Source organism: Macaca fascicularis, chromosome 2 (genome assembly GCF_037993035.2).
Source record: "Macaca fascicularis isolate 582-1 chromosome 2, T2T-MFA8v1.1".
In the NCBI taxonomy this organism is placed as follows: domain Eukaryota; kingdom Metazoa; phylum Chordata; class Mammalia; order Primates; family Cercopithecidae; genus Macaca; species Macaca fascicularis.
Window position 1 is genome coordinate 51300869 of NC_088376.1, and position 25434 is coordinate 51326302.

The 25434-nt window shown below is 33.8% G+C and overlaps 1 long non-coding RNA gene across 4 annotated transcripts in view; it reads right to left on the reverse strand.

Moving 5' to 3' along the window:
* The window catches only part of LOC123571883 (uncharacterized), a 165341-nt gene that overhangs the window by 108604 nt on the left and 31303 nt on the right, over positions 1-25434 (reverse strand). For all 4 annotated transcript variants that reach the window (XR_010584979.2, XR_010584976.2, XR_010584977.2 and 1 more), the window contains exon 2: positions 19006-19073. This is a non-coding gene — a long non-coding RNA (uncharacterized lncRNA). The remainder of the gene's footprint in view (positions 1-19005; positions 19074-25434) is intronic.

The following is a 25434-nucleotide window of genomic DNA, read 5'->3' on the forward strand; positions in this document are numbered from 1 at the left end:
TCCTTAGGTCACCAGCATCGAAGACCAAAGGTAGATAAAACCACAAAGATGGGGAGAAACCAGAGCAGAAAGGTTGAAAATTCCAAAAAACCAGAGTATCTCTTCTTCTCCAAAGGAACACAACTCGTCACCAGCAAGGGAACAAAACTGGATGGAGAATGACTTGGACGAGCTGACAGAAGTAGGCTTCAGAAGGTCGATAATAACAAAATTCTCCGAGCTAAAGGAGCATGTTCTAACCATTGAAAGGAAGCTAACAACCTTGAAAAAAGGTTAGACGAATGGCTAACTAGAATAACTAGTGTAGAGAAGTGCTTAAATGACCTGATGGAGCTGAAAACCATAGTGTGAGAACTTCAAGAAGCAAACACAAGCTTCAATAGCAGATTCGATCAAGCAGAAGAAAGGATATCAGTGATTGAAGATCAAATTAATTAATTAAAGTGAGAAGACAAGATTAGAGAAAAAAGAGTGAAAAGAAACGAACAAAGCCTCCAAGTAACATGGGACTATGTGAAAAGATCAAATCTACGTTTGAGTGGTGTACCTAAAAGTGATGGGGAGAATGGAACCAAGTTAGAAGAAATTCTTCAGGATATTATTCAGGAGAACTTCCCCAACTTAGCAAGGCAGACCAACATTCAAATTCAGGAACCACAGAGAACACCACAAAGACACTCCTTGAGAAGAGCAACCCCAAAGCACATAATGCCAGATTCACCAAGGTTGAAATGAAGGAAAAAATGTTAAGAGCAGCCAACAGGTTACTCACAAAGGGAAGCCCATCAGACTAATGGCAGGTCTCTTAGCAGAAACCCTATGAGTCAAAAGAGAGTGGAGGCCAATATTCAACATTCTTAAAGAAAAGAATTTTCAACCCAGAATTTCATATTCAGCCAAACTAAGCTTCATAAGTGAAGGAGAAATAAAATCATTTACAGATAAGCAAATGCTGAGAGATTTTGTCACCACCAGGCCTGTCTTAAAAGAGCTCCTGAAGGAAGCACTAAACATGGAAAGGAAAAACTGGTACCAGCCACTGCAAAAATTGTAAAGACCATTCACACTATGAATAAACTGCATCAATTAATGGATGAAATAACCAGCTAGCATCATAATGACAGGATCAAATTCATACAAAACCATATTAACCTTAAATGTAAATAGGCTACATGCCCCAATTAAAATACACAGATTGGCAAATTGGATAGAGGGAAGACCCATTGGTGTGCTATATTCAGGAGACCCATCACACGTGCAAAGACACACATAGGCTCAAAATAAAGGGATGGAGGAAGATATACCAAGCACATGAAAAGAAAAAAAAAAAGGCAGGGGTTGCAATCCTGGTCTCTGATAGAACAGACTTTAAACCAACAAAGACCAAAAGAGACAAAGAAGGCCATTACATAATGGTAAAGGGATCAATTCAACAAGGAGAGCTAACTATCCCAAATATATATGCACCCAATACAGGAGCACCCAGATTCATAAAGCAAGTCCTTAGAGACCTACAAAGAGATTTAGACTCCCACACAATAATAATGGGAGACTTTGACACCCCACTGTCAATATTAGACAGTTCAATGAGACAGAAAATTAACAAGGATAGCCAAGGATATCCAAGGATAACTCAGCTCTGGACCAAGCAGAATGAATAGACATCTACAGAACTCTCCAAATCAACAGAATATGCATTCTTCTCAGCACCACATCACACTTATTCTGAAATTGACCACACAATTGGAAGTAAAACACTCCTCAGCAAATGTAAAAGAACAGAAATCACAACAAACTGTCTCTCAGACCACAGTGCAATCAAATTAGAACTCAGGATTAAGAAACTCACTAAAAACTGCTCAACTACATGGAAACTGAAATCCTGCTCCTGAATGGCTACTGGATAAATAACGAAATAAAGGCAGAAATAAGCATGTTCTTTGAAACCAATGAGAGCAAAGACACTATGTACCAGAATCTCTGGGACACATTTAAAGCAGTGGGTAGAGGGAAATGTATAGCACTAAATGCCCACAAGAGAAAAAAGGAAAGATCTAAAATCAACACCCTAATATCACAATTAAAAGAACTAGAGAAGCAAGAGGAAACAAATTCAAAAGCTAGCAGAAGACAAGAAATAACTATGATCAGAGCAGAACTGAAGGGAATAGAGACCCAAAAAACCCTTAAAAAAAACAATGAATCCAAGAGCTGGTTTTTTGAAAACATCAACAAAATAGATAGACTGTTAGCAAGACTAATAAAGAAGAAAAGACAGAAGAGTCAAATAGATGCCATAAAAAAAAAGATAAAGGGGGTATCATCACTGATCCCACAGAAATACAAACTACCATCAGAGAATACTATGAACACCACTATGCAAATAAACTAGAAAATATAGAAGAAAGGATAAATTCCTGGACACATACACTCTCCCAAGACTAAACCACGAAGAAGGCGAATCTCTGAATAGACGAATAACAGATTCTGAAATTGAGGGAATAATTAATAGCCTACCAACCAAAAAAGTCCAGGACCAGACGGATTCACAGCCAAATTCTGCCAGAGGTACAAAGAGGAGCTGGTGTCATTCCTTCTGAAACTATTCAAATCAATAGACAAAGAAATCCTCCCTAACTCATTTTATGAGGCCAGCATAATCCCGATACCAAAGCCTGGCAGAGACACACACACACAAAAAGAGAATTTAAGCCAATATCCCTGATGAACATTGATGCAAAAATCCTCGATAAAATACTCGCAAACTGAATCCAGCAGCACATCAAAAAGCTTATCCACCATGACCAAGACGACTTCATTCCTGGGATGCAAGACAGGTTCAACATATGCAAATCAATAAATGTAATCCATCGCATAAACAGAACCAATGACAAAAATCACACAATTATCTCAACAGATGCAGAAAAGGCCTTCAATAAAATTCAACACCGCCAAAAACTCTCAATAAACTAGGTATTGATGGAACATATCTCAAAATAATAAGAGCTATTTATGACAAACCCACAGCCAATATCATACTGAATGAGAAAAAGCTGGAAGCATTCCCTTTGAAAATAGGCACAAGACAAGGATGCCCTCTCTCACCACTCCTATTCAACACAGTATTGGAAGTTCTGGCCAGGGCAATCAGGCAAGAGAAAGAAATAAAGGGTATTCAAATAGGAAGAGACAAAGTCAAATTGAATCTGTTTGCAGATGACATGATTATCTATTTAGAAAACCCCAGCATCTCATCCCAAAATCTCCTTAAGCTGATAAGCAAATTCAGCAAAGTCTCAGGATACAAAATCAATGTGCAAAAATCACAAGCATTTCTATACATCAAGAACAGACAAACAGAAAGCCAATTCATGGGTGAACTCCCATTCACAATGACTGCAAAGAGAATAAAACACCTAGGAATCCAACCTACGAGGGAAGTGAAGGACCTCTTCAAAAAGAACTAGAAAATACTGCTCAATGAAATAAAAGAGGACACAAACAAATGGAAGAACATTCCATGCTCATGGATAGGAAGAATCAATCAGTAAAAATGGCCACACTGCCCAAGGTTATTTATAGATTCAATGCTCTTTCCATCAGGCTACCATTGACTTTTTCACAGAATTGGAAAAAAACTACTTTAAATTTCAGAAGAAACCAAAAAAGAGCCGGCATAGCCCAGACAATTCTAAGCAAAAAGAACAAAGCTGGAGGCATCATGCTACCTGACTTCAAACTATATACAAGGCTGCAGTAACCAAAACAGCATGGCACTGGTACCAAAACAGAGATATAGGCCAATGGAACAGAACAGAGGCCTCAGAAATAACACCACACATCTACAATGATCTGATCTTTGACAAACCTGACAAAAACAAGAAATGGGGAAATGATTCCCTATTTCATAAATGGTGCTGAGAAAACTGGCTAGCCATATGTAGAAAGCTGAAATTGGATCCCTTCCTCAAACCTTACACAAAAATTAACTCAAGATGGATTAAAAACCTAAATGTAAGACCTAACACCATAAAAACCCTAGAAGAAAACCTAGGCAATGCCATTTAGGACATAGGCATGGGTAAAGACTTCATGACCAAAACACCAAAAGTAAGGGCAACAAACCCAAAATAGACAAATGGGATGTAATTAAATTAAAGAGCTTCTGCACAGCAAAAGAAACTATCAGCAGAGTGAACAGGCAACCTACAGAATGGGAGAAAATTTTTGTAATCTATCCATCTGACAAAGGGCTGATCTCCAGAATCCATGAAGAACTTAAACAAATTTACAAGAAAAAAACAACTGCATTAAAAAATGGGCAAATGATATGAACAGACACTTCACAAAAGAAGACATTTATGCAGCTAACAGACATATGAAAAAATGCTCATCATCGCTGGCCATTAGAGAAATGCAAATCAAAACCACAATGAGATACTATCTCACGCCAGTTAGAGGGGTGATTATTAAAAAGTCAGGAAACCACAGATGCTGGAGACGATATGGATAAATAGGAAGGCTTTTACACTGTTGGTGGGATTGTAAATTAGTTCAACCATTGTGGAAGACAGTATGGCGATTCCTCAAGGATCTAAAACTAGAAATATCATTTGATCCAACAATTCCATTACTGGGTATATACCCAAAGGATTATAAGTCATGCTACTATAAAGACACGTGCACATGTATGTTTATTGTGGACATATTCACAATAGCAAAGAACCAACCCAAATGTCCATCAATAATAGACTGGATAAAGAAAATGTGGCCCATATATACCATGGAATACTATGCAGTCATAAAAAAGAATGAGTTCATGTCCTTTGCATGGACATGGACTAAGTTAGAAACCATGATTCTCAACAAAATATCACAAAGACAGAAAACCAAACACTGCATGTTCTCACTCATAAGTGGGAGTTGAACAATGAGAACACATGGACATAGAAAGGGAAACATCACACACCGGGGCCTGTTGTGGGGTGGGGGGCTGTGGGAGGGATAGCATTAGGAGAAGTACCTAATGTAAATGATGAGTTGATGAGTGCAGTAAACCAACATGGCACATGTATACCTATGTAACAAATCTGCACGTTGTGTACATGTACCCTAGCACTTAAAGTGTAATAATAATAAGAAAACTTTTAAGTATTATATAGGTGCAAATAAATAATATCTCTTAAAATGTCTAAAGTTTTAATGTATAATATATTCTCACCACAAATTTGTAACAATAAGATTATTTTAAATTCATTATATTTTTAGAAATAAAAATTAAATCTAAATAAATCATGTGTTACAGAAGACATTAAACTAGTAATTAAATATATTCACCCAAATGGTGACAAAAATAGTACATAACACACTTGTAGAATCCAGCCAAAGCATGAAAGCATGAAACTTCGTGAACTTTATTTATGCATTAGTAGAAAGAAGACTGAAAATGCTTAAGCTAAACATTTACCCAAAAGGTTCAAAAATGAATTGCAAAATAAACCCAAAGAAAGTAGAAGAAACAAAATAGAAAAAAAAATTTACAATAAAAGGAATCATTGAAAGAAAACAGGGGTTTATGAAAAGGCTAACAATGTTAACTTGAAAAAAAAACAAAGAGAAAGAGCAAGAGAGAGAAAGAATAATAAAGAGAAATGGAGTGAGAACAGAGAGAGAAAAAATAAAGACATTTAACAGATAACCAAATTTCATGAACAGCTTCATGGTAATTCTGAAAATGTTAAATGTCTAGTTTTTTGTGAAAATATAACTTACTGGAACTATAGAAGAACTAGAAAACCTGACTAGTATTATAAACATTAAATGAATTGAATTGGTAATAAAATTCTTTGCACAATGATTACCTCAAAGCCAGATGTATTAATCAGTAAGTGTTTCAAAAAGGAAACGATTCTAATTCTAGAGAAATACTGGTAAGATATACCAGAAGTTATTATATATATTTATATTTATTATTTATATATACTTACAATACATAATCTGTAAATACATATATATATGATTTTATGAAGTTGACACAACCTTGATACCAATGTTCTGAAAATGACAATAAAAAATGGAAAAGTACAGACCAATTTCACTCATTAACACATGCAAAAGTTCTAAATGAAATATTAGCAAGCTGCATTGAGCAATGTACAAACATCTAATTGAATAGCTAGATTTATTATAGGAAGATAAGTTTGGTTTAATCAAAAATAATCAACATAATCACTGATTTAATAGATTTAAAAATTCTTTTAATCCTCTAAATAACTATAGAAAAAGTAATACAATTCAAAAAATGTACACACACACATACACACACATAAAGAGAGAAAATGTATATTTATTATATAAATTCTAAGCAAGCCTGGAGTAGAAGGAATTTTTTTTAATGTGATAAATAGGTTATACAAAATGAACTACCAGGAACATACTAATTAATAGTAAAACATCAGAATATTTATCTCTTTGATACGTAGAACAAGACAAGAATGCCCCTTAACACTACTTCCATTCGTGGAATTCTTCCACAGTACTATGGGAAAAGAATGAATAAAAAATGTGAAAAAAAGAAAGAAGAAAAAATTTCAATTATTCTCAGAATATATCTTTGAATGTGTTAAAAATTCAAAAATTATTGGCAGAAAATTATAACTAATAAGGAGTTTAGTAAGATTGGTAGATGCAAAGTTACTGTAAAAGATAATTTTATTACAAAATGCACAAAACAAAAACAAAAAAGAAAGGAAATATTTAAAAAGGTATCAATATGTCTATTAACTAGAAAACAATATTAAAATGTATAAAACCTATAACAGGCAAGTTCCACAAATTTTAAAAGAGACATTAGAGAAGTTGTAAATAAACTGAGATATGTGCTGTTTATAGACAGTGCTCTCTATATATGTCAATTTTCCACCCAAAAATCCCAATGGATATTTTAAGTATATTGAAAGTTTTTATTGGGATTGATTTATATGGAAATGCAAAGGGCCAAATTACACAAGATACTCAAAATAAATGATTCCAGCAGGAACTTACACTATAGGTATCAATACTCAAGTAATTAAAGCTATTGAGCACTAAGATAAGAAATAATAACAAACCAATAGAAAGAACAAAGATCAGAAAACTAATACACGTATAATGGACAATTGATTTACCAACAAGATATGAATGCAGAGTAATAGGAAATAGATTTTTTCAATGAAAGTGCTGCATCAGTTGGCAATCAAACTGGAAAAAACACAAAATTCACTTGCTCATAGTTTATACCTTATAAAAGAATTCCAGGTGGATTATTGATCTAAAAGTCAATAGCAGAACTAGGAACTTTCTAGAAGATAATATAAAAGCATATCTCTATGATCTTGAAGTAATGAAATATTTTTAATCCAAAATGATACCAAGTAGTAAAGAGGTGTTAAAGATTGATGTTTTCCTTCAAATTTAAAATGTCTCTGTATCAAAGAAACATTAAACAAGTTACAAGACAAATGACAGAGACATTTTCTTTTCCTTCTTATTACTTTTTTCCATTCATTTCCTTCTTTTTCTTTTCTCTTTTCCCTTTTCTTCCTCTCTTCCTTTGTTTCTACCTCCTTCCCTTCTTTTCTTCTCCCCTCCCCTTCCTCTCATTCTCTTCCTCAGTCATTTGCATGATATGTAAATGACAAAGGCTCAACTGTAACTTATCAGCATAAGTTACATATGACACAAAAAAGACATGACCCAAAGGGAAAATGGGCACTTCTCAAAAGAGGGATTTTTAACGGTCCATACACATAAAAAAATTGCTCAGAAAAATTCAAATTTAAGCCACAAGAAAATACCATATATGTCGGGGTGCGGTGGCTCATGCCTGTAATCCCAGTACTTTGAGAGGCCGAGGTAGGTGGATCATGAGATCTGGAGTTCAAGACCATCCTGGCCAACATGGTGAAACCCCGTCTCTACTAAAAATACAAAAAATGAGCCGGGCGTGGTGGCATGCAGCTGTAGTCCCAGCTACTCTGGAGGCTGAGGCAGAAGAATCGCTTGAACCCAGGAGGCAGAGGTTGCAGTGAGCCCAGATCATGCCACTGCACTCCAACCTGATGACAGAGCGAGATTCCATCTCAAAAAAAAAAAAAAAACAAATACCATATAGAACAGCTGGGTGTGTTTGTGAGGGTGTTTCTGGATGAGATTAACATTTAAATAAGTAGAGGGAGGTAAAACAGATTGCTCTCACCAATTTTGGTAGGCATCTTTCAATTCATTGGAGACTAAATAGAACAAAAGGGAAAATTTGCTCTCTTTCCTAATTGCTTAAATTAGAACAATGGTGTTCTCTTGCCCTTGGCTAGAACTTAAACCATCAGTGATCTTGGTACTAGAGCCTTCGGACTTGTACTAGTACTCACATCATCAGGTCTCCAAGTTCTCGGGCCTTTGGACTCAGACTGGAAGTATATCACCAGCTTTCCTGGATCTCTACCTTATGGATGGCAGGCTGTAGGACTTATCAGTCTTCATAATTGTGTAAGCCAATTTATTTTAATACATATGTGTTTGTGTGTGTGTGTGTCCCATTTGTCCTGCTTCTCTGGAGAACCCTAATACAGTCATCTAACTGGCAAAACTATAAGCATTATAGTACCAAATATTGCTAACGGTAAAAGAAAATGAACTTTCAAGCAAGAGTTTTCCTCCTGTATTTATACCCTAGGGACATGCATGCACATGAATCAGCACACATATTCAGATTACTTATGGCAGCATTGATTTTATTTTGTAATAGCAAATGAAGGGAAGAATGACTGAGAAAGAGGACAAGATAGAGGGGAAGGTGAAAGGAAAGAAGGAGGAAGCAAAGAAAGGAAAGGAGAAGGGGAGGAGATAAAAGGAATAAAATAAAAGGAAGGTAAAAGAAATAATATAAACACTCATCAATATTAAATAAATAGGAAAAATAACTGATGACATATTCATAACTTGTCATATATACACATATTACAATACTACACAACAATAAAAATAATCTATAGATTTATGTATAAACTTTATACACATAATATTGAGCTAAAGAAGCAAGACACAAACACATATATACAGAATTATTCCATTCCCATAAGATTTAAAAACCAGGAAAACCCATATTATTTAAGGATGCATGCTTGGTGTTAAAATAAAATTCAGTATAGTGGTTACCTTTGGGGCAAGTAGGAAAGAGGTTTTTTTGTGTGTTGGCTGCATTCTGTCTTGATTTATATGGTATTCATATATGTGCTTGCTTTATAATTGTTATATGTTTTATGTAGTTTTCATCATTTGTGTTATATTTGCCAATTTTTAAAATAAATTATTAAAAATAGCAATGCATGGAAAATCTTTATAAATAAATCTTTATCTAATTTTCTTAGTATAAATTTTTAAAAATTGGAATTACTGGGACAAATGGAATAGATATTATTCTAAAGTTCTTGTAGATGATAGACAGGTAGGTAGATGGATGGATGGATAGATAGATAGATAGATAGATAGATAGATAGATAGATAGATTTCTTTAAAATCATCTACCAATTTATACTTTCACCACAGTTAATGAGATTGATGATACTCTCAAACTCTTGTTAGTGTGTTTTGCAACTTTGCTCAAAATTGGCAAAAGTAGATGAAAAATGGAAAAACAAATATACATGGGCTTTTTTGCTCTGATCGAAGACTCATTTAAGTACAGCTATCTTATTCGTGTCCTACTCTGCTCCAATAAAAACAAAATAGAGAGCTTAGTCTACAACTGAGCCAGAAAATGGCTTTAAATGGTCTTCTGATTTACTTCCCTTCTACACACACAGAAAATGGTTTTAAATGGCCGTCTGATTAACTTCCTGTCTATACACACAGAAACACACACACACACACGCACGCAGGACAACATATACTTTATTTCTGGCTCCTTGACTCTCCCCTGACCCTTCGATCAGGACTGATATTCTGTTTTGTCCCCTGAGTTCCAACATAGTCTTCTCATTATTTTCCTTTTCCTTTAAAAGCTTCACTTGGTGAAAATGCTGTTGACCTCTCTAGTTTTTAGTAAAGCCTAAGAATGTCATTAACTCTTGGCTAAAAGTCTAGGCCATACTAACATGATACACCTGAATCCGACTCTCTACTCCATCACACCATGCCATAAGAATTTAGCAAGTATTGTTGAATTATGAACACACATGTAAATATTTCTCACTTTTTTCATTACCATTTTAATGAAAATAACCATTATTGCCCCAATATAGCATATACTTTATACACATATATCTTAAACATTTTCCATTTTTCAAGAATTCAAATACATAACAACATTATCATCTTGAGAACACAAAGAACACAACATGGAGGAAGACTGAGAAAATAGCTTCCCAGTATTTAGTCACTAGTGATTCTACAGATTTTCTTTTAGTGTTTTCTAGTAGAATTTTAATATGTCCTGTCATGGCTCTGCAAGAATAGAGCTGCCTGGGAAAGGAGACAATGAAAAAAAAAATGGACCCAAAGTTAGAAAATGTTAAGAAGGAAATCCAAGAAAGTAATATATTTTGAACCTAAATATAAGGACTCCCTTCCACCAGAGTGTACATAAATACAAGGACTCCCTTCCGCCAGAGTGTACAAATAAGTGTAAAAGAAGCAATTATATCTTCCCATTTTATCCTCAAAATTGGCCATTTAGAAACAAAACAGATAGTACCCATTCATCTGAGACGCAGAACCTTTTTCATAGCATTGGAAAAGGAATGTCAGGGCACAGGGAAAGGAAGTGGTGGGAGAACAACTTGCTTTGAGATACCCTGAGTTATATCTATCAAAAACATGGGCAAAACCTGTCACAGGTAAATCTGTGACCCTCCAACATCTTTCATAAATTACAATGTATGTAATAGCAGCTTTCTATTGAAGAGTTACATGAACTGAGAAGATATATTTATGGAAAAGAGCCAGATATTCAGGCAGCAAGACCATGTGAGAACTGAACAAGAATTTCAAGTACTTTGAACCTCTTCGCTCTACAGATCAGGTTAAAAACTCCCTTCAAATTTAGGTTAAATGACCTTAGGGCAAATACAAAGTAATGCCTTTGTTTCAAATGTAGCAACTAGATGGAGCCAAAAGAAATTAAACACTCCTATGGAATATCACTTGGAAGATGTTGCACAATTCAACAAACAGAAAAGAAGAGTCGAGGTGCCACCAACACAACCCTCTTATCATAGAAAGAAGCATTATTTTCAAGTAAACATGGAACATTCACTAAAAGAAATAATCTGGACCATAAAACAAGTCTTAAAAATTTTTAAAGATTGAAGTCATACAGAATATATTCTCTGGCTTCAGTAGAATTAAGCTAGAAATCAACAAGAAAATAATATTTGGTATAAGCTACACATACAATTTGGACCAAAAAAGAAATTGCTGTGAAAACTAGAAAATTCTTTGAAATCAATAATGAAAATATGACAAATCGAAATGTGTGGAATGCAGCCAAAGCAGTACTTAGAAGGAAATTTGGAGCTTTAAATATGTATATTCACTTTGAAAAAGATAGCAACCTGTACACTCAAGATCTCTGCAGTTGACGTTGTGTATATTAATCTTCAATTTCAAAAGTTTAGACAAACAAGAAATCATCTGAGTTTTAAAATTATTTGAATAGGCTCAGATTTTAAATGGTAAATGGAGACCTGTGAAACTCTTTACTGATGTCAACCATATTATGTCTAGGATAATCTTTAGAAAAGATCCTGTTAAACCCTCAGTTGTCTCCCAATTTGTACTCCCATGTTGATTTCTCTATGATTCTATGGAGAATATAATTCTTATTCTGCCTCATTTACCATTGATTATTTAAGTTCTTAGGATTTTGGAGCCCATCTTAATGTTACCCTCAGTTAAATAGTATTAATAGCTGTTATTGTGGTTCTCTATACATAGTTGACTTAGAAACACGTGTTTACTGAAAATATTGTATGCTTAGCATAATTGAGAGTCAAATTTAATTTGGTTCAAATGCATCTTGTTGGTTCTTCATTTTCAAATTTATTGACACTTCACCATTGATTTAATCTAAACTTACCTGCCTTTTCCCCTCCTTAGTGAAAAAGAAATATCTCCAAATTATATATAATTTGAAAGTGGTACTTTCATTTTACCTTTTACTAGAGTGTACTTAACAAGATATTTTCTTCTTACACTTCCATGAACAACTATTTCTTTTTCTCCCTGCTTTCCCATTAGAATGTTTAAAGACAATTTACCAACCTGGTTGCACTTGACTGCAAACACATTAGAACAAGAACAAAGAAGCATAGCTTTTAAGAACTATAGATACAAGTAGGTCATCACTGAAATGATATTTAGTGTCATTTGGAGTGTAAAAGAGAACAACTTCTTGACTTTGAATTTGAGTTTCTATTCATAGCTGTGGGGGAAATTTAATATCAGAAACTCATTCTAGAACATTTTGTGAACATGAAAATAAAAAAATATATGTTATAAAATACAACCATTGCTTAAAATATAAGTCATTGATAAGTTTAAAGACAAATTCTCATGTCATAAGTTCTAGTTTACTGTGGATTAGCTGAAAGATTTACACACAGGACCACCATCAACCATTTCCACATTTCTGGCAAATGCATACTAAGCAGTGTGAGGAAAAAATAGTCCAGCATACAACAGGGAAAAAAGCATAATCTAAATATATAAAATAAATATTTTCTCTTGCATATACTCAGTGGTTCCTCATTTTGGAATCACATTATACCAATACAATATCCAAAAATTTGGAAAATTTCTATGTTATTTTAACATAGTATTGATTTGGATTTTTCTCTCTAAACAAGAGTTCAATAGATTTGTTTTGTTATAAAACAACATATCCCCATTATATATAATTTAGAAAATACAGAATAATGGAAAAGCTAATCATACATACTTCCATTATCCAGAGATAGTTATTATTATGTCAGTGCTTATTAATCTTCTTTCATGTTTATTATTATTTTGGTGGGATTGGGGGAGGGTTAATTGCACAATTATGGCTACATTGTTTAAATCTGTCTATGCTATTTTAATTACTTAGGCTGTTTTAATGTTAGTACATAGTTGTTCAGAAACTTCATTTACATAGCTTCATAATTCATTACAAATTGGCTGTGCAACAGTTTACTTTAGCAGTTCTCAATATTTTTAACTTTTAATTTGTTTATCCTGCCATTTTTCTTCCTTAAATCTTTTTTATGTTTATGATTTTATCTTAGGATAGATTATGAAAAGTATAATACATAAATGAAAGGTACAGGTATTTTTAAGGCCCTTTTTTTTCTGTTACCAAATTGATTTTGATAAAGTTTATACCAGTTACTATGTTGTAAATATTTGTCCCCTCCAAAACTCGTGTTCAAATTTAATTGCCATTGTAACAATATTAAGAGGTGGAACCTCTAAGAGGTGATTAGCCCATATGGGATCAACCCTCAAAGGTGGAATTGGTGCCCATATACAAGGTCTAGTGTGGTCCCCTCTTGCTCTCTTGCCTTCTGCCATGGAATGACACAGCAAGAAGGCCCTCCTCAGATGGTGGCAGCTTGATCTTGGACTTCCCAGCCTCCAGAACTGTGAGCCAATAAATTTCTGTTCTTTATAAATTACCCAGTCTCAGGTATTCTATTATAGCAGAATTTAAGTTCTAATACATCAGTTTACATATTAAATGCAACAAATGAAAGTATCACTTCAAATCATCTCGTCAAGATTATTTTTAATATTTGCTAATTTGAACATAAAAATGTCATTGCTATTTCTCACTTGGCTTGACAATCTGGTTCATATTAAAGTAAAACATTGAGAAAATTGTCTAATTATTCGATAAGAGACTTCTATGGAACACAAGTTCAATGCCCTTTTTAGAATTTGCTCAAAAGTTCACTGTCTGCCCTCAGTTAGACATCCCAAATAGTCAAGATCCTTAAACTCCTATTGCATTTCAATCTTTCAAGTAAACTTTTTAAAAACTTAAACTATTTAAAGGAAAACAGTCATGATCTGGGTTTCCAATGGCAAAAGCCAACAGAAATTTTATCAGGAGCAAGTATTCTACCCAGCAGTGTTGAAATTGAAACATCATTATTTACACGTTTATTTATAACATTTTTTATTCATTTGGATTATACCTACCTATTATTTAAAACACACACACACACACACATACACACATTTTTCAACATATAATTCAAAGCAATGTAAAGTTTCTATTGTCCCTAACTGGCATCCTGTGGGGAAGATAACTATCTTATTCTGTGTTAAAACAGCACGTTATATGGTTAGCACAATAACTCATGTCTCAAAAAGTACTCTTTGAAATATTATATACAGAATTTGTTTGTCTCCATTTAGTGCACACACAACTGTCTCCATTTGTTTAGTTGTCAAAATAAAATACTACTAAAATAATAGCATATTTCCAAATGAGATAGAAATGGTTAAACTCTTCCTTTTATAATTGAAATTTGCCATGTTTAAGTGCCTAAATGTAATTATGGAAAAAAAGAAATTTCCTCTGCTTATATACAAAGTAATATTTTAGTGTAATAGTCATCTTGAATTGAAATGAGTTTACCTGTGTAGTGTAGATGACCAGCATGCATTTTAATCCTATTTCCTGTATAAACAGCAATTCAGAGTCTATGACAAGAAGGCAATATTTCTATAGTATTATCCAAGTACAGAGCATGTTGTTCTCGTAATATCCTCTGTCACTTGCCCTTCTTGCAGAGATTACAGCTCTTTCTTGCCTCATTAAAACTCAGGGAACATGCTGATGTAATTTTCTTTTACTCACTAAAGCTTACCATTTTTAATTGAATCAGAATACTTGAACTTTTAGAAATTTTAAGATTTATTTTCTGTATTTCTAGGCTTATTTTTCTTAATTATTTGTGCATTTTGCTGTCAGATACATTTTTAAAAATTAGTTTGCCTTTGCACTTAAAATAAGTATTAATTCTCATGAGTGAATCTCTGTATGGTGAGAAAGGAAAAGTGATATGAAAAAGAGAAAAAATATAGGTACATGTGATGGTTTTTTTCTTTAACTTATTTTATATGCTTCCTGACACTGTGGATACAACAGAGAAAGGGGTCCACTGTTTTTTTCTCCATTCTTTTTGTGTGTGCATTCATTTGCTTTATTTTTATTAATCATATTATCATTACCAACTGACCAAATAAAAAGTTAAATACTATATGTAGGGCATAAAGCACAATACTACAATAACTACCTATTTTCTTACCCAGTTTAGAAAATGAAACTTTGTCACCATTGGGAAGACTGCTCCCTGATACTACACATTTTCTGCTCCATCATAAGTAACCACTTCCCTGAATTTTGAGTTTAATATTTCCTTCTTTCATATAATTTTACCAAATATGCTATACATATTTATTTCTTTCAATAAGATATTCTTTACTTTTTATGAATATGTATATTATGTTTTTGCTTCCAAATCTTCTGTCTTGTTTTTTGACTATTATATTTCTGAGATTGATGCATGTTGTGTTTAGCTATAGTTCATTTCACTGTTGTACAGCATTCTACTGTGTGAATATACATTCCTTTATACCTTCTATTAATAATAGATTGCTTGTTTTGAGTACTTTGCTACTGTAAATAAAGATGCTGCAAACAGTTTGCACATGTCTTCTAGTACACATGTGCAAATCTTTCTCTAGTGCAGTGGTTCACACATTTTAGCTGTATCAGGATCACCTGAAGGGCTTATTTAAACACGATTGTTGAGCCTTAATCTTAGTGTTTCTAATTTTGTATGGCTGTGATGGGTCCCAAGATTTTATGTCTAGCAAGTTCCTAAGTGATGCTGATGCTGCAGATCCGGGAACTAACTCTAAGAACAACTGCCCTGGAGTATATAGCTATGAGTAGAATTGCCTGGTCATGAAAAAACAGCAATCTCAAATTTATTATATAATGCCATGTTATTTTCCACATATTGCATTATATCAATATAGACTGCCACCAGTAATGTGTATAAATGTTTTGATTTCTCCATATCCTTGCCAATATCTGTTAGTGTTATATTTTTTAATTCCCGCCAAACAGGTAGGTGTGACCTATTGTCTCCCTACAGTTTTGTTTTTCACTTCCCTAATTGAACAATAAAGCTGAGTGTATTTTCATATATTTGTTAACCATATATTCTTGCTCTTAGTTCCTTTTCTTCATTTATCCATTCGATTAGATTTATTTTTCTTACCAATTTACAGAATTTTCTCTATGATCTTTTAATGAAGACTCTTACATTCCATTTTTATTACCTACTATTTTTTCTTGAAGGGTTTAGGAGAAAATTGCTTGTATTTTTTCATCCATTTTGCTTAAAGGCTGAACACTTAGTTTCTTTGTAGGTGCTCAATATAGGTGTGATAATAACCATAGAATTATTTACTAAAAGCTTATCTATACCAAGTATCATATTATCTGATGAAGACTCATTCACTCCAAAACACTGCTCCAAAGTCAAAGCACAGCTTTTTCACTTGTTCTCCTATATTAGCCTCCTATCACTCCCACTCTACCTCCTCCTCTCCCACTTCTACCTTGTCTCTCCTACAGCTATTCCCCACTAAACACCCAGACTAATCTTTGCAAAGCACAAATCAAATCATCTCCTTCTCTGTGCAAATCCCTCCAATGGTTTCCCTTTATTGCACTTAGAATAACATTTCAATTCTTTGTCGTGGTCAAAAAAACCCAGAAATACTTCTCCATTCTTATTTTTGCCATTTTTCCCTTAAATAACCAAAGTGTAGCCATTCTCACCTTGCTGTTTCTCAAACAGTCTAAATGTATTCTTCTTCCAGCAATGCCCTTTTCCCAGACATTCCTCAGAAGGGCTATCCAGACGACCCCATTTAAAATAGTTCTCTCTTCTCTTCTTCACACACATATACTCCCCACTCTTGCTGTATTTCTTTTCACAGAACTTTTCAACATCTGACATTATATTAGATATTTAATTTTTAATCATCTCCCTTCGTCCTCTAATAAAATGTAATCACAATAGGCTAATAAGATTTTTTTATTCATCCTAATATCTCAATGCCTAGGAGAGTTCCTAATAACAACTATGTTCTTTACAAATATTTACTATATAAGCTAATGAGTTCTCACACAATCCTCACAGTCCTTTTAGCTATATAATTCTTGAAAGCAGAGACCGGATAATATTCATCTTTATGCCGCTAGGATCCTAATACATGCTCTACAACACATTTAATCACTCAATAAAACTATACAAGCCAATTAATAATGCACAAAGTAGGGTTAGGTTTGTTTCACAGATAAGAAAATTGTAGTGCTTGCTTAAAAACACAGGACTCTGTTAGTTTTTAAAGCTATTCCGCTGTGCCACATTCTCTCTCAGCTTTACATCACAGCACACCAATGAGACATTGCAATCAAGATGACCAGATGGGTTAGGACGGTTCACACCAGTAACACAGCCTGAAAAACCTGTGACCACCAAAGAGCCCAGGAGATGAATTAGAATCCTCACTTTCCTATTTCTAAAGGAAGATCTTTTTCCATCTTCTATCACTTGGAAACACCTAAGGGAGAGAATATTTCTTCATTTGTTCAAAGTAGCCACATACTTTGGTAATATTTGAAAGGAATGGTAAGTTTTATAATGTTTAAATTTTATTGAGATATTTCTTATTTTGAATGGTGATTTGGGTGCAGATGTTTAACTCTGTCCTCTTCTAAGTTCCCACCAAAATGGCAAACACAAAAATATCTAGAAAACCTCTACATAAATCCTGGAAACAAGCAAAATGAGACCATATATATGCCAGAAATTTCAGGGAATTTCTGTTAGAAATACAAATCCAGATTAAATTAATTCATCTGGGATTAAATACATGTAAATTAAAAGAATATTTAATATAAATATAAAAAGGTAAGATTAAGAAGAATCAATGATCAAACAGGAAAAAAATCCCTACACTGAAAACAGAATTAAAGCATCAGATCAAAAAAAAATTTTTTTTCAAGTACTAGGCTAAGATTTTCATTTTGTTTGTTGTTAATTTCAAAGCCACCATTTAAAGTGAAATCTATACATTTCCATGCAGAAAGAAAAAGTAGCCTTTAAAATGACAAATAATAGAGAAATGCTTACTTCAGTTTAAAATAACTTGAAACATTTTAGTTAGAAGTTCAGAGATCTATTGAACAACATGGTGACTAGAGTTAATATAATGTATTCTTGCATTCTAAGAAAGTGGATGTAAAGTGTTTTTGGCACAAAAATGAAAGATAACTATGTGGGTTATCATTTGTCATTTATCTGTCATTAGAATCTCTCCCTTTCACAGGAGATTAATCTATTTGTCATTATCTATTTGTCGTTACAATTATCTTCCTTACACAAAAGACGCAATGTTAAGAAACAATAGAGTAAGGTCTTAAGAATGTGTCACCTACCTAAATGATAATATGTGAATAAGAGCAAAAGAAAAAATTAAGAACTCTAATAAAAATAGCAAAGAAGAAGTATGAAAATAGTGAGTAATAAAATTAGCGAAACTTAAAATTAGGTATAAGATTGTTCTTAGAAAAGTTACAAAACAAAATGTCCCAAAAAAAATTCTATAAAGAGAAGAGACTCTTGCAAAATCTTACTCCAAAATCTTCTAAATAAATCTTGGAGATCACAGGAAGAAAGGATGAAGAAAACTGTCAAATTATCTGCTCACACAAAGGGAAGGTGTGCCAGTCCTTGTCCAATTTTCTCTCAGATCTACTGTTTGCCTTACCCTGGACCGTTCTGTATTACAGGGAAAGATTCCTACGGCCAGCATTTCTGGCTGGGGTTAGCATATTAAATAAGTTAGGAGGAAATAAGAGAGTAGAAAGAAAGGAAAATCAGGAAGATTTTCCCCTACCTCTGCCTTGAGTGGCATCTCTAACAGTAGCTGCAAATCCATCATCCTACCAGCTTCGGCCAGGTGACCTGAAAAATGATAAAAACATATTATATGAAAAGAAGGTGAGTTATGCTATCTTCCAAAAAATAATTATCTAGATGAAAATGCTATAATTCCAAATTGAATATTACATCTGGAAGTTATTCCTATAAATATAAGAAAAGGAATATTGTTAGATTTATTGCTGGCATTTTAATAAAAGCTCTCATTTCTCATTCTAAGAGTCTTTTCATAGATATCTTTTAAAAAGATCTGTTTTTAAATTGACAGATAAAATGATACTAACTGTGTACAACATGATGTTTTGGAGTATGTGTACATTGTGAAATGAGTAAATTTATCTGATTGTTAACATGTGCATTATCTCACATAGTTATTCATTTTTGTGCCAAAAACACTTTACATCCACTTTCTTAGAATTTTTCAAGAATACATTGTATTAACTCTAGTCACCATGTTGTAAAATAGATCCCTGAACTTACTCCTCCTAACTAAAATGTTTCACATTATTTTAAACTGAAGTAAGCATTTCCCTATTAATATTTGTTTATCTGTTTATTTTAGTTCCCGAGTTTTGCTGCTATGAAAAGAAAAAAAAATACATCATAATGCAATAAATATTCTTGGGTGTGTATGTGTGTAAGCAAATCAGGGCGGGTGATCATATTTAAAGGAATGTATTTCCAAGATTATAAAATTGTTCTGTCAAAAGATATGTACAGATCACTTTTCCAAAACGGCAGAAATTTTTCACCTAACCACTAGCAGTAAAAGAAAATATTATTCTGTTAGCATCCCTACCAGCAACAGATTTTACCATACTTTTAAATTTTTGCCAGTCTTATGAGTATAAAGAGATATATAGATTTTACTTCAATTTATATCTCCACAGTTACTAACAAAACCTGGAGACATTTTATATTGGCAACTTCGATAGCAATTTTGTAAATTGTTGTTCATATACTTTTCCTATTGGGCTTTTAACATTGTTGTTTTAGTTCATAAGATCTCTTTTTGTCATAGATAAGTGTTTCCAATGCTTTTTACCTCATGACAACCAGAGAATTATATTTCTATATCATCATGGGGTAAACTGACTTAGCTGCAAATGTCTGTTTGTACCTTACCATGGGTAAATGGACTATGAGGCTGCTATTGACTGGGCTACAGTAGCCTGGAGATCCTAGCCACCTTCCAGATGAAAGGAATTCCAAAAGAATCAACATCTTGTCAGAGCTGTAACTCCTATCTGGTCTGATCACATGAGGTATTATTATAAAAAGTCTCCTAATTTATTATTTATTTAACTATTGACCTTATCCATCTAAAATTTTTACATTTTGTATGATCTAAAAATTTTACATTTTGTGTTGAAGCGTTCAGATTCCATGCCTTTTAAGTAATTTCCTTTCACTTCTGAATTTTACTGTAGCTTTTAAAAGGTTTTCATCCAAGTTTTTACAAACCACATATTATAAAACTCTACCATTATTCTCCCTGCATGTGAACATTTTAGAGGATACCAAAGTAAAGAACGAAAATAAGAGAAACTTCTAATTTATGACAAATTATAGATACTCGTACTGGCTAAAATGAAACTAACATAAAAAAATCTGAAATACTTTGAATTAGGCACTATTTTAATATTTTTAAGAGAAAAGAATATGGTGTCATCTAAAAAGCTGGGACATTTTTGTTTTAGGTGCTGCTCAGTCCCTGATGTGGGAAGTCTAACAGTTTCTCAGGATCTCAGTGTTAAAACGTAAAAGATGTTTATTCCATTAAACAAAGTCATAGAGATTTCTTGCCACTCTAACAATCTGCAATTCTACTAATTTGCTGAGAATTACATGTTAATCATTCAGAAGAAACCAAAGGAAATATATTTTTGGTAGTATTTCCTTGGGGAAGCCCAGTGAAGATAATTCCCAGTGTTAGAAACTCGATTTTTATGTCACCCATGAGATTTCACAGTTTACAAAAAGTATTACCTCAGGGATATGTATTTTAAAAGAAATTCAAAAGACATAAATAAATTATGGAACACTAGGCAACTTGTAGAGGCATTTTGTCCATTCTTTTCATGTTATGCAACAGACTTTCATGAATCAAGATCAGTGTTCAAAATAAAGAGAGACATCAAAGCCACACAAGTATAACTGAAAATTGCATAGATTCTTAAGAATTACTGGAACTTGGGCTGATAATTTAAACAAACAAACAAAATACTAGACTGCTTCCACAACACTGACCAGAATCCAATCCTTATTTGATTCTGACAAAATTCCGTTAATCTTTCATCATTTTAATAGTTTCACTGATTTTACTGAGAGCCATAATTTATCATTTTTAATACAGTGCATACCCTAGGACAAAAAGGATGTTATTGCTATTATAAAAGTTGATCATATGCCCATTAATACTAACATCTGAACAAAATATCTTTGCTCTAATCACAGATGAAATTTGCTTCTTCTCCCCTTTCCTGTTCAAGACATGTTTCGTCTGCCTCCGAAGGATCCCTTTAAAATCTCTCTCCAAATGAAGTTCATTTAAGTGAGCTAGCATAGATGACCCTAAGAAAAAATCAAAAGAATCTAGCTTTCAAGGTCTAACTCTAGTCTGGACCCTTTTCCTCTAGGAAATCTTTCCAGATTACCCAAGCTACAGTGTTGTCTCCTCTAAATTCACAAAACTCTTTATCTAAATCGCTCACTTAGAAATTAATTGCATACTCTTGTTTTCACATTGCACTTTCATTGCAGACTCCCTTTTTTTCCCATTTTACTTTCAGGTTTAGATTTCTATTTATTTTTTCAAACCTTTATAGTTTTTCTTCCCAAGTAATCTCTAACTAAGATAGTTGAGGACAGAACTTTTGTTGCAATCTTGAGACCCAACTCCAATCAATTTGAATAATATCAGAGCAACAGAAAGGACAGAGTGAACATGGCCCAGTAGAATTGGAAGCTAGAATGTGGAAGACATCAAGACTTCCCTATTCTATCTATTGTCTTTTCTTTCATTGGTTTTAATTCTTTCTGGCTGCAGTTCACTGGGAGGGGAAAATAACCAGAAGAAAAAAATGGCCACTGATAATTGCAGGCTGATTTTTTCTTTTTTCATTCTTTGTAAGCTCTTCACCCAGAGACACAACTCTCCAACCCCAATCAAAAAAATCTTTGGGCAGAAGACTGATCGATCCATCTTGGATGACACTGTCATCTGTGGATGGAGGACTATGGACTAGACCCTTTAATGGCTCAGCTGCAGTGTTCAGCCTGTGGTTAGGAGGAGTTGACCTGTACAACTTTTATGTCATGGTTGTGAAGGAATAGTTTCCAGGAGAATGTAAATGCTCTGGCAGACAAGGCAATGTGTTCAGCAGTATTTCATAACTAACATCATGCTTTTCACAAATCAGATGCTGGAAAATTACTGATTCCACTATTATACTACTCGATTTCCTAACAATTTTATTACAATATAATTAATATACAATAGCATTTACTTAAAGTGGTTTTTGTATATTCACAGAGTTGTGCAACCATAACCATGATCTAATTTTAGAATATTGTCTGAATATGAAACTTGGTTTTAGTCCAGTGAGAGTTCCAATGTACAAAACTGTAAGATAGTAAGCTGGGGTTTTTTTAAGCCACTGAATTTGTGGTGGTTTATTATTGGTTTATAACAATAAGAAAGCAATATGGATTTAATCACCCTGAGATTCTATTTCCTCATATTTAAATTGAGCATAATAATGTATATCTCACAGGATTTTATGAGATTAAATATGATAATATGTGTGGTAGAAACTTCTAAAGACTCAGCACTAATAAATTTATCATTTACATTTTTAATTTTAATGTCCAAATATTTTACAGTTTATTGTAAAAGATTATGCAAAATAAAACATTTGTAAATATTGTACAAAACGGTGCTTTCTACCACCCTCAGATAATGAATCCTTTTAGATAATTAGGTAACTGGGAATTAAGCACAAACACATTCTTTTAAATTCTAAATTTTTTTAAGGAATCATTTTGAATTGCATCATACACTTTTCCAGTTTCTTTTTTTTTTTTTTTTTTTTTTTTTGAGACGGAGTCTCACTCTGTCACCAGGATAGAGTGCAGTGGTGCGATCTCAGCTCACTGCAACCTCCACCTCCTGGGTCCAAGTGATTCTCTTGCCTCAGCCTCCTGAGTAGCTGAGATCACAAGCACGTGCCACCACGCCCAGCTAATTTTTGTATTTTTAGTAGAGACGGGGGTTTCACCATGTTGGCCATGATGGTCTCGATCTCTTGACCTCGTGATACACCTTGGCCTCCCAAAGTGCTGGGATTACAGGCATCAGCCACCACGCCCAATGACAAATTGGTAGTGGTGGAATTGAAAACCATGCCCCCAAAGACACTGGAGACTTAATTCAGACTCTTAGACCACTCGGCCATGCTGCCTCTCCTTCATTTTCTTAAATACAGAACACCAAATGTAAATCAAATTTTTTGTGTCCTTGGGTTATCATGATGCATTATTTCACTCAGTTATAATCCTGTTGTACTCTCAGGGTCTGGAAGCTCTGTAGGCGTTATTTGTTTTTCCACTTGGGTTGGTTCCAAGTCATTGTTATTGTGAATAGTGCTGCAAAAAAACATAGGTGTGCATGTGTCTTTACAGTAGAATGATTTACAATCCTTTGGGTATATATCCAGTAATGGGATTGCTAGGTCAAATGGTATTTCTGGTTCTAGATCCTTGAAGAATCGCCACACTGTCTTCCAAAACGGTTGAACTAATTTATACTCCCACCAACAGTATAAAAGCCTTCCTATTTCTCCACATCCTCTCCAGCATCTGTTGTTTCCTGGCTTTTTAATGATCACCATTCTAACTGGCATGAGATGCTATCTCATTGTAGTTTTTATTTGCATTTCTTTAATGACCAGTGACGAGGAGTTTTTTTTCATGTTTGTTGGCTGCATAAATGTCTTCTTTTGAGAAGTGTCTGTTCATATCCTTCACCCACTTTTTGATGGGGTTGTTTTTTTTCTTGTAAATCTCTTTAAGTTCCTTGTAAATTCTGGATATTAGCCCTTTGTTAGATGGATAGATTGCAAAAAAATTTCTCCCATTCTCTAGGTGGCCTGTTTACTCTGATGACAGTTTCTTTTGCTGTGGAGAAGCTTAGTTTAGTTAGATACCTTTGTCAATTTTGACTTTTGTTGCCATTGCTTTTGGCATTTTAGTCATGAAGTCTTTGCCCATGCCTATGTCCTGAATAGTACTGTGTAGGTTTTCTTCTATGGTTTTTATGGCTTTAGGTCTTACATGTAAGTCTTTAATCGATCTTGAGTTAATTTCTGTGTAAGGTGTAAGGAAGCGGTCCAATTTCAGTTTTCTGCATATGGCTAGGCAGTTTTCCCAACACCATTTATTAAATAGGGGATCCTTTCCCCGTTGCTTGTTTTTGTCAGGTTTTTCAAAGATCAGATGGTTGTAGATGTGCTGTGTTATTTCTGAGGCCTCTGTTCTGTTCCATTGGTCTATATATCTGTTTTGGTATCAGTAACATGCTGTTTTGGTTACTGTAGTCTTGTAGTATACTTTGAAGTCAGGTAGCCTGATGTCTCCAGCTTTGTTCTTTTTGCTTAGGATTGTCTTGGCTATATGGGCTCTTTTTGGTTCCGTATGAAATTTAAAGTAGTTTTCCCTAATACTGTGAAGAAAGTCAATAGTAGCTTGATGGGAGTAGCATTGAATCTATAAATTACTTTGGGCAGTATGGCCATTTTCACAATATTGAGTCTTCCTATCCATGAGCATGGGATGTTTTTCCATTTGTTTGTGTCCTCTCTTATTTCCTTGAGCAGTGGTTTGTAGTTCTCCTTGAAGAGGTCCTTCACATCCCTTGTAAGTTGTATTCCTAGGTATTTTATTCTCTTTGTAGCAATTGTGAATAGGAGTTCACTCATGATTTGGCTCTTTGTCTATTATTGGTTTATAGGAATGCCTGTGATTTTTGCACATTGATTTTGTATCCTGAGACTTTGCTGAAGTTGCTTGTCAGCTTAAGGAGATTTTGGGCTGAGACGATGGAATTTTCTAAATAGACGATCATGTCATCTGTAAACAGATTCAATTTGACTTTGTCTCTTCCTATATAAACATCCTTTATCTATTTATCTTTCCTGATTGCCCTGGCCAGAACTTCCAATACTATGTTAAATAGGAGTGGTGAGAGAGGGCGTCTTTGTCTTGTGCCTATTTTCAAAGGGAATGCTTCCAGGTTTTTCCCATTCAGTATGATATTGGCTGTGGGTTTTTCATAAATAGCTCTTATTATTTTGAGATATGTTCCATCAATACCTAGTTTATTGAG